Here is a 14,655-nt window from a genome sequence, read left to right on the forward strand (position 1 = left end):
TATCACCGTTATCCATATTTTACAGTGAACATTTTACTGTCTTTGCTTTTTCACGTACCTATTTATCGATATCTTCACTGATTCATTTACTCATTCATTAATCTATCTTTTTTTTTAAGCATTTCAAAGCCAATTGAAGACCTCAGCACATTTGTGCCACAATCTGTCAGCTTGCCTAACTTTAGCTAGAGTTCTGCTTATGTTCCTGGACATGACTTTTTAATTTGTTTGAGGAGCAATTTCTTTAGCTGCAAAATTATAGGGCTGAGCTAACCTTTCAGGTGAAATTTCTGTGGTTTTATGAGAACTTAATGCCTGGCTTAGAGGGGGTTAGAATGTGGGATAAGTTAAGAATAGCCCCTGCGTTTTGAACCTGGGATGAGGAAAGTTTTATTGGAATACAGCCACACTCATTCGTTTCTACTAGTTTCTCATCATGCTTTGATGCTGTCATGTAGAGGTGAGGAATTCTGAGAGAGACCATATGGTTTATAAAGGCCAAAATAATACAGAATACGTTTGCTGATCCCTGCTGTAAAGAAATAAAAATTATTATGCGGAGTGGGAGGAATCTGGAAATTAGAAGAATGATAACTAAAAAAAATTTTTTTGGCAGAGTTGACAGAGGAAAATGGAATAACCGAAGTTCTAAAGAATTCAAATGTAAATATACCTCTAAGTAAGCTTCCTCTCTTTAAGGTATTTTCCCTATTTTTTCTTTAATTGTAAAAGGCGAAAACAATAGTGATTCAAGGTATATCAGTCAGCTTGTGCTAATGTGTGCTGTAACAAATGGACCCCAGATCTCTGTGGCTTTCAATACCCATTCTGCTTGCCCTGCATACGTCGCCTTTGGTTCTGCTCCATGTGTCTCTCTCTCTCTGGACTCAGGTGACAGAGCCCCCATCCCTTGGGTCATTGCCCATCTTGTGATTGTGGAGAAAGAGAAAGGGCAAGACATGAACTGACTCTTAAAGCTTCTGCTTGGAAATGACACTTTTCACTTTGGCTTACATTTCATTGGCCAAAGCAAGTCACGTGTGCAGACCTTGGTTCAATGGGTTGGGCTCTTTAGTACTCTTCCAGAGAGAGGAAGCAGATGATTTTGAACTGTAGTGCACTCTTCCTCACAAGAAATTTTTGTTGTAATTTAAAGAGAGTGGCTTCAGGGGCGCCTCGGTGGCTTGGTTAAGCACCCAACTTCGACTTAGGTCACAATCTCACATTCAGTGAGTTTGAGCCTCTCATCAGGTTTTGTGCTTACAGGTCAGAGCCTGGAGCCTGCTTTGGATTCTGTGTCTCCATCTCTCTCTGCCCCTCCCCCACTTACACTCTGTTTCTCTCTCTCTCTCAAAAATAAACAGTAAAAAAAAATGTTTTTTTAAAGAGTGTAGCTTCAGATTTTGGTGGTGGAGGGAAGAAACCTACATTGAGAGAAGGAAGTGTATTTGTGAATGATAAATATCTCCTGCCACTACTCATTGTAGGGGCAGATTTTCAGTGGGATTACGTGAAGTTCTGGATCTCCGGGTTAGACCTGAGAGTCCATACTAGCAACAGTTAAGGATCTAGCACATAGAAATTGCCTGGGAGATGGTTACGGTGCCCAATCTCATCAGTAGATGAGGAATGAGGTTCGAAATCCTGCATTTCTAACAGGGGATGCTGATGCTACCATCCTACCAGAATGCTATCAGCTATTTGAATAATAACAATGATTTTCATCTCCAGATATTCTAAAACCAAACAGGGAAACAGGTGTTCATTAGCACACCATAAGGTAGCCATTCTGAAATGTTGGCCGTTTCTGGTCAGTGTTCAGAGGATCTCCCAGGCAGAGAAGAGCCAGGTGATGAGAGACCCAGATGATCCTTGGGATGATCATGAACGGATCACATGGAGTCACTACTGGTGGTCGGGGAGTGAGTAGACCAAGAGGTGTGGCCAGAGAAGAATGAGTTAAAATTTTGAGCGAGAGCAGATCCATCCAGTGACTTTGGCCATCACCACTCTGTCAACAGCCTCTTTGCAATGGAATGCGAGCCGGAAGAAACATCAATATTCTTTAGTCAAAGATGGGACTTAAGAAACGAGCGATAAATATGTTTCTGAGCACTCAGACACGAACAGCAGTTCTGTCAGAATTCATGTCTTCAGATGGTGGCAAAGGATTCAGTGCAGTTAATAAAAGCCATTCAGCAACTGCATGGAAGTGAAGGACGTTTCCTATGAATTTTGATTCTCATAAAGATCTTGCTAGTTAAATCTGAAGCGCAAGACTGGAACTATGAGATGCGATGTTTGAAGAGAAAATTTGGGGGTGAAATTGTTCTCCAGAACTTCAGTGATGTTCCTTCAAAGAAACATCTGTAGTTATTAGGAACAATTGAAGTGTTTTTCTTTGTTATTTCCTCTTTTGAATGCCATTAAGAGAAGTATTTTGGCCATGATTAGGAAGATAAAGCTCAGGCTTCTATTTCAAATATGTCTTGACTTTTTCAAGATTCACTCTTGTACTTAGGTTTTGTGTCCCAGAGTCTGGCACTGCATTCAGACTGCCACCTAGTTGCTAGGATTCTATTGGCAAATGTTTACAGGCTCTGAGCCTTATCTTTTTATTTGTAAATTATGGATGATATCTTTTTGTGTTAATGACAGGCTAACAATAATATATTTAAGGGATATTACCCAGAGTAGGCACTCCATGAATGCTAGGTGTATATTTATAATTGTGGTACAAATTCAAAATCGCTGTTATTTTAGAGGGAACCATGAATATGGCTTTAGGAAAAAAATAGGCGATTACAAATATTGGATTGGATACGGAAAAACTGATGTCCCATACATTGCTGGTGGTATTTTAATATAGTATAGGCACTTGGGAATACAGTCTGGCAATTTAAAAAAATGTTAAATGGTAGATTTACCATATAACCCAGAAATTCTACTTCTGTGAGTCTACCCAAGTGAAATGGAAATATGTTTACAAAAGGCTTGTGTGCCAATGTTCATAGCAGCATTATTCTTAATAGACCAAACAAAACAACTGTCCATCAACTGGTGAATGGATAGACAAATTGTAATCTATCTAAACAATGAACACTGGCCATAAAAAGGAAAGAAGTATTGCTCTATGCTACAGCCTGGATGAACCTCAGAAATAATACGCTAAATGAAAGAAGCTAGACACAAAAGATCACATACTGTATGATTCCGTTTATACAGTATCCCCATAAGAGGCAAATCTGTAGAGACAGCAAGTAGATTAGGAGTTGACTGGCACTGGCAGTGGATGCCAGTGGGTAAATGCAAACGGGCTCAAAGTTGCTCTTTGGAAATGGTCTAAAAATGAGTGATGATGAGTGCACAGCTCTGTAAATGCACCAAAAATCATCGCACTGCACGCGGAAACTACTGAGTTCCATAGCACGTAAATTATAATTTGAGAATGTTGTTTTATAAAGAAAGAATGTGTTCGTTTTTTTAAGATTTTATTATTTCTATGTAGATTCTCATTGTTGCAAGATGAAGACCGTTAGTGAACTACTGTTTCACTTTCTGAAATGAGTTGAATTCTGGAGGTATTGTGAATGCTTCAGCTTTCTCCACTCAATAAGGAAGGCTTTAGTTTTTCCGGACAGCAAACTTAACCCTGAAACTAATAGCCTGCAGGCAGCAGCTGAGGATAGTAACATCTGAAAACAATAGAGCGTCCAGTCAGTAAATGCAAATCAATAACACTGGCTGATGATTCCACGCAAGTAAAAAGAGATTTTTAAGATGGAGTGTCCTGACTCTAGCCGTTAAACTTCTCATTCACCAGTTCTTCATTAAATGCCTGTCTTAACCAGGGCAATTGAATCTCTGATATCAGACATGTTTGAATTATGGAGATCACCTACTTCATTTTTGGCCTTGGGCACTGGATAGAAGGAACGGAATTGAATATTCCTCCCTGAAAATGATGTAAGGGGAAGGAATTGGCAGTACCTGAGAGATAACATCTTGAGACAAGTGCCACGGATGCGGTTATGGAAGCAAAATACTTTCAAGAAGCCACACCAAGTCCCATTGTGTTAGGACACTAGGGACGTCACTCAAGCATCAGATTTAAGAACTAGGTGTATGTTTATGCGTGTGTGTATGTGGGTGTGTGTGGATTCTTTGACCTTATTTTTGAAAGTGGTAATTGCTTGATGGGTAGTTGTAGGACCACGTATTTCCATTAGAAATAAATAGAAAGTGCAGAGACGCGCACGTGCCAATCTGTGTCTTTGGCCGGGATCTACCGGGGGCCTGCAATCCGAGCCTTCCCTGGGGGCATACAGACTGACACACGAACTTTATCCGCCTTCTTCGGTTGGTGGTAAATGAGCTGAGGAGTCAATAGGAATAGAAGGGGTTCCAAAGTTGCTGCCCAAACAGCAACAAACGAAAGCAACTCCTGTTCCTCAGTGTGTGGTATAGGGGTCACTGGTATCAGAATCAGCCTGTGGGCGCAAGAAGCATGGGTGTCTTGTTCAAACATTAGAAGCCTGAGTGACCGCACTATGCCATGCTCTGTTCCTGGGGAAAGAGCAGTGAGGAAAAGAAACCAAGGTCCAGGGAATATTTGTTCTGCTAAATTGTTCTCCAAGGTGTAGGCCCTGAATCAAAAATATCTCCTTTACTTGGGTGCTTAGAAATGTACAGTTTGTGGGCCTCATGCTCAACCTACCTAACCAGTTAGAAACTTTGAGGGTGCAACTTGACAATACATATGCTCACAAACCCTCTGGGTGTTGATGCCTGGTGTTTGAGAAGCAGTCTTCAAGGGCTGGGTTTCTCACCTTCAGTACTATTGACATTTTGCCCAGGATAATTCTTTGTTGTAGGGCCGTCCTGAGCAGTGAAGGATTTTTAGCACACAAGATGCCAAGCAGCTCACTACCCTTAATTTGGGCAGTTAAAAAAAAATGCCTCTGGATCGTGTGAACTGATCCTTCAGGGCCAAAATCATCCCAGGCAAGAACCAATGCCTCGTTCAAACTCCTAGCCTGCTGACTAGGGTTATTGGCATCACCTCCATCAGATCTTTGGGGTAACGTGAGGAATCCGTCTTCTAAAAAGTCCTCCTGGTGATTCTGATGCTGGTAAAGTTTGAGAAGGACCATCCTCATGGAAGAGATAGGTACACATGTAAATGACTCAGAGTGATTAGTGTGCTGTACATAAGATCTGTAAGACAGTGTCTTCACTTTGCCCAGGGAATATCTCCTTCCAGAAGGATAGGGAAGATCGGGAAGGAGGACAGGGTGTTCCTGAGGAGAGGGGGGCTGTAAATTTAAATAATACGGTCTCACAAGGTCTCATGGAGAAGGTGATAATCAAAGAGTGAAAGAAAGTGAGGAGCAAGTGAAGAGAGAATAGGCAAGAATGCTCCAGGCATAGAGAAGTGAAAGAGCAAAGACCCTGGGCAGGTGTGTGTGTAGTAGGTTCAGAAGCTAGTAAGTAGCCCAGAGTGACTAAGTCGAGGAGTGTAAGAGCAAAGTAGTTAGAAAACAAGTGAGAGAAATAATGAATGAATGAATGAATGAATGGATGGATGGATGAATGGATGAAATTACCTGTTTGTGGCCTTAACTTCTGTGTATATGAACTATGTGGCTTTGAGTATATTCTGTGGTCTTTTTGGACCTTAGCTTTCTCTTGTATAAAGCAGAATTAACACTTGTCCCCTAAGGGTCGCTGTGAAAAATAAAATGCTCACATGATGGCAGACTTTGGGGAGGGGATCATATACATTTATATTTCTGAATGTCCAGTGCATAGCAGATAATGTTGCTTATAGTATGTGATCAATAACTTTTATAGGCATTATAAAAGAAAAAAGCTAGAAAAATTTAGATCTACCGTATCAGAATCTCTATGATGGAGACTGGTAATCTATACTTATAATAAGTCCTGCCAAGTGAATCTTGAATATGTACACTATTTTGAGACTCTTTATTCCATTCACATACAGTATTTGTACCCTGACTCCCATTAATTATTTGAAATGCTGTGGCAGTGGAATTTTCCAGGTGTGAATATTAACACATAAGTTTCCAAGGCCTTGCTAAGCAGAGACCAAATTTTATTTTATTTTATTTTTATTTTTTAATGTTTTGTGGTTTTTTTTTTTTTGATACAGAGAGAGACAGAGCATGAGAGGGGGAAGGGCAGACAGACGGGGAGACACAGAATCTGAAGCAGGCTCCAGGCTCTGAGCTTATCAACACAGAGCCTGACGCGGGGCTTGAACCCACGAATGTGAGATCATGACCTGAGTCAAAGTCGGAGGCTTAGCCAACTGAGCCACTCAGGCGCCCCGAGACCAAATTTTAGACCAACATGGCATACTCAGGGAATTACATTGAGAGTCTATTAACTTCATGGTGAAGATTCCTGGGGTGAACATACAGATTACTTCAGGGAATCCAGTCCCTTTTTGGTTTGCTCCACCCAATCAACAATATTAAGAAATAGAAATACTTCCTGATCCACTGTGCAATGAAAACAACTGTGAGGTAAATTCGGTATTATGTCTGCCATGATGCCCTTGACATTGGTAAAGTTATAGAAGCAAAAGGTTCCTTGTAACCAGTTAAGATTTTGTTTGTTTGCTTTGTACTCACCTCCCCTTGATGAGTTGCCTCTTTATATCATTATGCTTTGGTAACGTAATATGATAACCTTGAACTTCTGTAACATCTTTCCTCTTAAATGCTCAGTGTTTGGGGCCATTTTCAGTTTTTCAAAATAAGCTATTCTTCAATATGTTACTCTGGTTATTTTGCTCCACCTTATTTGCCTCGGGGAGCCTCCGAGATTAAATCTTACCAAATCTTGAGGCTGCAATGATTTGAACTGCTACGTTTTTCTGCCTTAATTTCCCCTCTGTGAGTTCAAGAGGTCAGACATAGTCTGAGGCAACACTTAAGGAGTCTGTATCGTGAAAAGACAATTGGATTAGTTGGGTTGAATCTCTCTCCTTTTTTTCCACATTGAAATGATGGGGTGGGAGACTGTCAAGATGAGTTTTAAATTGATTTATTTGGCAGAGAAAATGCACCGAAGCTGAAGAGAAAATGACTTCTCATTAGTTAGTCACTGAGCTGCACCTGTGAGTTCATGGTGACTCCAGGAGTGGACCTGAAAGGTTTTCTTCACTTAATTTCACATACATTACAAGCATTATAAGTTAATTATAATAATCTGTAAGATGTATGCCCAAGCAATTTAAGGGAGGTAAAAAAATCAAAGATGCTGAAGTTTGTCTTCTATCTACTGGACTACATCATTACGTTTAACGACTTCTCATTACAGACACATGCACTATTTATCTCCCCTCACATTTCACAGAGTGGGCAGCTGAGGATTCAGGATATTGCGGTCTGCTCCCAAGCTTTTGTAAATGTTCACCTTCCACGATTAGGTACAACACAGTCCCCAAACCTTTTCTCCACTACGTGTCCACCAAGAACCGTTTTCAGTTCAAGTGGCTCCTTAAGATTGTCAGAAGAAATAAAGGACAACCAGTTAAAATGAGAATTTCAGATAAACAGCATGTACATTTTTAGTACACATATTTTCCATGCATTAGCTGGGGTATACTTCTATTTGGGACATAATTACACTAAAAATCTGTTGTTTTTCTGAAACTCAAAATTTAATTGGCAGGCCCCGCCTGCAGTTTTATCTGTTAAATCTGGAAACCCTAGTTGCATCTCTTTGGATCGATGCTCTTGGACTTCAGGAATATCCAGTTGTGATTGTTAAGCCTCAATCCAAAGAAATCTTGCAGAAAAGTTACTTGGCGTCTCTACCTGAGAGAAATTAACACCAAACTATATTCTCTGAGCAAAAGGCAATTGAGAACCTAAGACCTCATTTTCTGGGGAAAAGCTAGGGTCCAAAGCCGTTTTCCTGTTTCCCTAAGATGGGGGAGGTCATCATTTGGAGGGATTTCTCAGTTGACTCTAGGACTGATTTTATCAAGTCAATAATGAACAAACCAAGAAAATCACAACACGTCTCTTTTTTTCCTTTAAATCTTCATGGGTCTGGATTACAGCTGAACTTCGTATAAAATCTGCTCTCCAGAGTTTTGCTCTGGGGTCAGAGATCCGTCCTAGAGGTCGCTGCACAATAACATTCACCTGTGTGCGTGCTTTCCCTGCGGAGGTCTCTTAGTTACACCTGTGCCCAGTTACTATAAAGCTTCGCACACAAGCCTTCTGCCTCCCTCCTTACTTTCCTTCTTCCTCTTGGCTGTCGGGGCTCCAGGGGCCTGTCCGGCTTATTTGGAGATTCCGCAGAGGGGCTCGGTCGTTCCTCCTCGTTGTGACAAAGATAAACTTGTCCCATCATGGAAAAGGAGGTATCATAAAGAAGCAGGGGAAGACTTGGAATAATAAAATCTCCTTATTTTTTTTGCCTTGTGTTGTTGAAGACTGCTCACTTAGGGTATTTGTTATTTCAGACTCCTGAATATGACTGGGAAGGGACAGTCGCCCGTCCTTCGCACCTAGAGAACTGTTCTTGGGGTCTACGGAAGACAGGTTGGTTCAGATGTGCTTCTTTTTAACTCCTTAATACTCTTTTTAAAAGCTACTTTGGTCAATCTCTTTGTAACCAGCCTTATCTGGCTTTTGGAGTAAGTATTTCCATTAAGCGCTTTAATCCATGGTGATAATATGTCGCCAGGAAAGGCTTAGAGGAAAGCCCGGATGTTGTGCCCTTTTATGTTGAGGTGTTTGCCGCAGCCACGTGGTTCTGGGGGCTACACCGCTCCGAGTCTGTGGAAGGTGGGGGAAGTGGGCTGCAGTTGGTAAAGTGAGGGTTGTGTTTGAGGCCGTTTGAGAAAATCCGAACTGAGTTTTTCTTCCAAGTTCTACATAGTTAAAATAAACAGTTGAACATGAGAAGGACCGCAGGCTTCATACTATTGTATTCATATGGAAGCGGAACAAAATACATTCTTCACTTTGGAGGATTTTGGTCTCCAACCGTGATACTCGGGTAGTCCTAAATGGGACTTAGAATCTGTTTTTTTCAGGTTATAGTCTACAAAATCCTAAGCTCAACTAATATCTGTATGTTTTCCTCAATTACTACATCTTTCCTAGGTTGAAATAGGCAAAGATAATAAAACCTGAAACGTGGGCTTTAGTGTTTGGTGTTGGGAATGGTAGGGCTTGAGAGTTTAAATCAGATGTTTGTAAGCCTCCGCTGTAAAAGGACCAGATAGAAAATGTTTTAGGCTTTGTGGGCCTTATGGTTTCTCTTACTGAATTCTGCCATTGTAGAAGGAAAGCAGTGTTATGCAATATGTAAATGAATGAGTTAAGGACACTGAAATCAGATGATGCTGTCAGGTGTCCTGAATTTTTGAATTCTATTTAATAAAAAAAATTCTTTTAACGTTCATTTTTTTTGAGAGAGCACGAGCAGAGGAGGAGCAGAGAGGCTGGGCGACAGAGGATTTGAAGGCTTTCAGCCCAGAGCCTGATGTGGGGCTCAAATTCAGGAACTGAGAGCTCAAGACCTGAGCTGAAGTGGGACGCTTAAGCGACTGAGCCACTCAGGTGCCCCTCATGTTCTTTGTTTTTATGGTCTAATCAAGACTAGATCTGGCCTTAGGTTGTAGTGCACCGGCCCCTGCTTTAGGTGCCTAAGACAAGGCCAGTCTCCTACAGATCTCTGCTCACTTGGTACTCGGTGACGTTGCAGAAACTTCAGGTATGCCTAGGTTCCAGTAACAGAACAGTTGTCCCCCAAAGGGTTGGACAACGTATCTTCAGCTGTGCCTTGTGGGAGAAGGAAGGAGCGCCAAATAATGCAGAGCCCTGGGGCGCCGCGGCTCTTCCGTCCCAGCCAGTGGCCCGTCACCTGCTTTCACCCGCATTTAGCTTGATTTTAGCTCTTGGATGAGTTAGCAGAACTTGATGGAGTTGTAAGCTTGGTAGGTGCTTTTTAGCATAGCAGAAGGTCGTAAGTCAGAAGGTTTCCTTATATATTTCTCTGTGATGAAAGGGTTTGATCCTGAACACTTGGCAAGGAGGGTTTGAACCAAGATCTGCTTTAGCGTGGGCAAGCTGAAGCGTCAGAAACGAAAACCCACATGGACCTTGTGTCTCTTAATCTCTGCATATAACTAAAAAGACAAATCAACCGGGGCATGATAAGTGCCCTTGAAAAAGTAATTGCAAGCAGTCCTTAAATGTTTTCTTAAAATGACTGCAAGCTTTTGCTGATACACGCCCTGAATATTGAAAATAGGACTATAGCTAAAAATTAAAAGCAGCCGTGTGAGTTAACAATGTGCTGTGTGACCTTAGATAAGTTACTTCATCTCTCTGTACCTGAGATGAGTAAAATGAGGAACTTGAGCTGGGTGAATTCAAAGGGCTTCCTGTATGCACTTACAAAGATAGTGTAGCGGCGTATAGGGTGTAAGCTTTTAATCATCACCAAGTAGCAAAGCATTACTTTCTTACCATGGTGGGATGTACTTGAGTTCCTTCACAATTAGTGTATTAAAGCTCTAAACCCCCAGTACCTGAAAATGTGGCCATATTTGCAGACGGGGCTTCTAAAGAGATCATTGAGTTTAGGTGAGGTAACATGGGTGCATTCTAACCCAGGTGACAGTACTTGGAAAAAGGCTTTCAAAGAGGTGACTAATGGAGACCCATAGGGTGGGGCCCTAATCCAGTAAACCTGGTGTCCTTACTAGAAGAGATACTAGATGGCACCTGGGTGGATCCGTGGGTGAGTGTCTGACTCTTGATTTCAGCTCAGGTCTTCATCTCCCCTTTCCTGACATTGAGCAGCACCTACGTCGGGCTCTGTGCTGACCGTGCGGACTTCACCCGGGATCCTCTGTGCTCCTCCCCTTCTCGTGCTTGTGCTCTGTCGATACAAATTAATAAGCTGAAAAATATGCTAGCGGTGCTCTAGGATAGAGTAAGGCCCTGTGGGGACACAATGAGAAGAAAGGAACTTTAAAAAACTTTTTTAAAGTTTGAGAGAGAGTACAAGGCGGGGAGGGGCAGAGACCAAGGGAGGCACAGAATCCAAAGCCGGGTCCAGGCTCTGAGCGGTCAGCACAGAGCCCCACATGGGGCTCAAACTCCGGAACCATGAGATCATGACCTGAACCGAAGTTGGATACCTAGCCGGCTGAGCCACCCATTCTGCCCTAGAAGAAAACTTCTAAACCAAAGAGAAAAGCCTGCGGGAGCAACCAGAACTCCTAACACCTTGATATTCCAGCCTCTAGAACTGGGAGTATGAAATCTCTTGAAGTCGCCTAGCCTGCTGTATCTTGTCAGAAAAGCCTTAGCAACCTGATAAACGTGGTGTCACACAGGATGTGTGTGGGGCAGCATCCCCACAGAGCAGAGGATCGTGCGAATGTGGTTCCCTTGCTGTTCCCTGCTCCACCTAACTCCTGGTTGGGAGTAGGGTTTGAAAACAAAAGTGATTGGATTGTGTAGACCTGACTAGTATCATGTGGAGAAAATGTTCAGTGTTTTGGGTATCAGTAAAAGATAAAATATTAGTTTGTTGTGAGTATTAAAATTGAGACTAAAACTTGAGATTTTTGCTAAATACTCCTTTCATACCATAACTGATCTGGAGGAGCAGTTCCCAAATGTTAGAGTCTCACTCTTTGATACTCTTCAGTCAGGAACTCAAAGCTGTTTTTCCTAATGGTTTTGGCTAGAGATGCTTACCATATTAGAAACTAAAAATAGGAAACTTGCTTCTTGCCTCATTTAAAATAAGCCTGTGTTAATAGGAATAACCTGTATTATGAAAAGACTTTTTAGAAGTAAAGATAGAAGCGTAACCTCTTCAGTCTAAGTTTCTCTAGGGTCTGGCATGGGAGAAGGTACCTGGATTTGCGTATCTTCTTCTTGTGCATCTGTTGGGGTATCACCTATTAGACTAGGCTCTGGAGTACTGCAGCATACACAAGAGAAAGAAAAAGGCAACCGACACCCTAGAGTTGGTAGGCAAGTCCTTGGGATTTCGTGGCTGTCCAACACAGCTTGTATCAGGACTTCTAGATCAATCTGAGAACCTCTGGATGAGGCAGGATACTGAGGGAAAGGTGACTTACGGTTTCTTGACTCGAGTCCCCTGCCTGTTGACCAGGTATCCCCTTCTCTCCGTGGTTGCCTTTTTCATGCTGTGACCTAAGGGGCACCTGGGTGGCTCAGTTGGTTAAGCATCTGACTTTGGCTCAGGTCATGATGTCCTGGTCTGTGCGTTTGAGCCTTACATGGAGCTCTGTGCTGAGGGCTCAGAGCCTGGAGTCTGCTTCCGGTTCTGTGTCTCCCTCTCTCTGCCCCTCCCCTGCTTGTACTGTCTCTCTCTCAAAAAATGCGACCTAAAAATGGTTGTCAGCTGAATATTTTTAAACCTGTACGTGAAAATCTCCAGAATCACTATGACCTATGCGGGACACAGACTCCTCTGCACAGCTCCGAAGTGTGTCCGCATAGGAGCGCAATGACAGCAGAGAGGAACCATGGGTGGTGACCCACAGTGCCCGTAAGATGGGGTCAGGGTTATTTTTGTATTTTGCAGTCTGGATACAGATTGGTATTCATAGGATCTGTCTCGACCAGTCACGTGTTTGAGGGCTACTCAAGACGGTAGTGATTTAAAAAAAAAAAAAAAAATAGAAGGCAGAGAATGAGAGGTGTTGGGCTTCTCTTCTTCTAAATGAGGAAATGTCCAAACAGGTCAGATGTAGGATTGCCCGGGTAGGAAATCAAGGACTTGAACGAGAAAGGTTCTTATTTGTATGTGATACTATGCACTCCCTGTACTACTGCTCTTGGCGTGGGTAGAGTCTCAAACTGAATGGGATTGTGAGCTAAATCATGGAATATAGATTCCAAGGGTGATAATTCAGCTCCATAGGGACTCCTGAAGGCTGGTGTCCTGTGAGAACAATACTAGGACTTGCATGGAGTTGGGGCAAACTTTGAAGGGCAAGCAGGGATTGGATGGGAACAGGTTTCCTGCAGCGGAAGGAAGAATCTGGGAAAAGACAGGGCAGGTGGCCAGAAAGAGCCTTGTGAATACCAGGGTGCGGGCAAGGGAGGGGCTTGTTTAGAAACGGGGAGCAAGGAGGCTGATGGCTTTGGGGTGGTCAAAGCTATACCCTCTCTGAATCCAAGCCTCCATTTGTGAGGACCCTCCCCTAACCAGGGTTGCATTGGAGTGCCTCCTACACCAAGCTTGACAAGGATTCCATTCAAGATTTTGAACTCGGCTGAGCTAACCAGCCACAGATGTTTTGTTTATCTCTGGAGGAATTCATGTGAGGTTGGTGATGACATTTCCCTGTCTATAAAAATGCTGATAGTTAAACAGTGATACTGTGCGCAGCCCTTGGAATCTCTATCTTGAGAGGCACTTCTTAAGTGTAATGGTTTAATGGTCATTTAGCATGATGGGCCTTCGGAGTGTAATATCATTTGCCTGCCAGTTAAAATGAACACTTCTCCGTGGGAAGTCAAAGATCATGTCAGCATAACTTGGGTTAGGTGAAGGAGCGCATCAAGAAGTGAAGGCTAAAATACAGAATAGGGAATAAAATCTCTCGTATGCCTAGCCTGTTCATAAATCCAACGTAATTAAAGAACACCATGAATTCTTTCTAGATGGGGGGAAGTACACTCTGAATTGGTGAAAAGTTTGACTTACTTTTAAAGAAAGGATGCTTCATTACCGTGTCTACTCTTCTCGGGTCCTCAACCTAAGCCCTCTCTAATCGAATGTGTTGACAAGGTAGAGGTTAGTAAAACAAACAAAAAACCCCGAAACGAACAGAAAAGCTGAACTTGGTACCCACACTGAAGTTTGTGTTGGTATTGTCGATATGTAGGGAAGGAGATGTGTTTCTTGGTGCATAAGGCCGGTCCTGTCCTTAAGCTCTTTGGGTGACCGCTTTGCAATTCTTGAGGAAAATTTAGTCGAAGTTATCCTTACCTGTCCTATCTCTTGAGGTTTGTTGATGGATTGTTTTCTTTTCTTTCTTTCTTTTTTTTTTTTTTGTCCTTCCTTTAGATTAAAATGTTCCCTCATTGTTGGGGGGACACCTGGGTGGCTCATTCATTAATTGTCCAACTCTTGATTTTTGGTTGAGGCCACGATCTCCTGGTTTGCAGGGTTGAGCCCCGAATTGTGCTCTCTATCGGCACTGAGCCTACTTCAAATCCTGTCTTTTTCTGTCTGCCCCTCCCTTGGTTCACGCTTGTGCACATGTTCTGTCTTTCTCAAAAATAACACTAAAATTAGAGCCTTAAAAAAAGGTCCCTTGCTGTTGGGACACACTGATGTCAGACTCTCCACGTAACTTTGAGGTACGCACGTGGTCACTGGTGATGTCCGGAGAGCACCTGTGGTAGCTACTACTCTGTGCTTGTGGTGTCTCAGGGGCTGGAACTGGTCAGGTCCATGTTCTCTGATGTGTGGTCAGGCTTCCCATTATTGTTGGTGTTGGCTCTTCCTTACCCATCTGGTAGTAGTGGTCCGTCCCCCTTGCTCATGCTCTGTGTACCGTGTGCAATGTTACCAGCATCCACCTGTTCACGAGCGTCTTACCCTGCC

General features: G+C 42.7%; 1 long non-coding RNA gene across 1 annotated transcript in view; it reads left to right on the top strand.

Annotated features, from left to right (window-relative positions):
* LOC115292874 overlaps nucleotides 1-14,655 on the top strand; it is a 239,522-nt gene that overhangs the window by 42,658 nt on the left and 182,209 nt on the right. The window contains exon 2 of the long non-coding RNA XR_003909191.1: nucleotides 8,504-8,582. This is a non-coding gene — a long non-coding RNA (uncharacterized LOC115292874). The remainder of the gene's footprint in view (nucleotides 1-8,503; nucleotides 8,583-14,655) is intronic.

This window comes from Suricata suricatta, chromosome 5 (assembly GCF_006229205.1).
Source record: "Suricata suricatta isolate VVHF042 chromosome 5, meerkat_22Aug2017_6uvM2_HiC, whole genome shotgun sequence".
Classification (NCBI taxonomy): Eukaryota; Metazoa; Chordata; class Mammalia; order Carnivora; family Herpestidae; genus Suricata; species Suricata suricatta.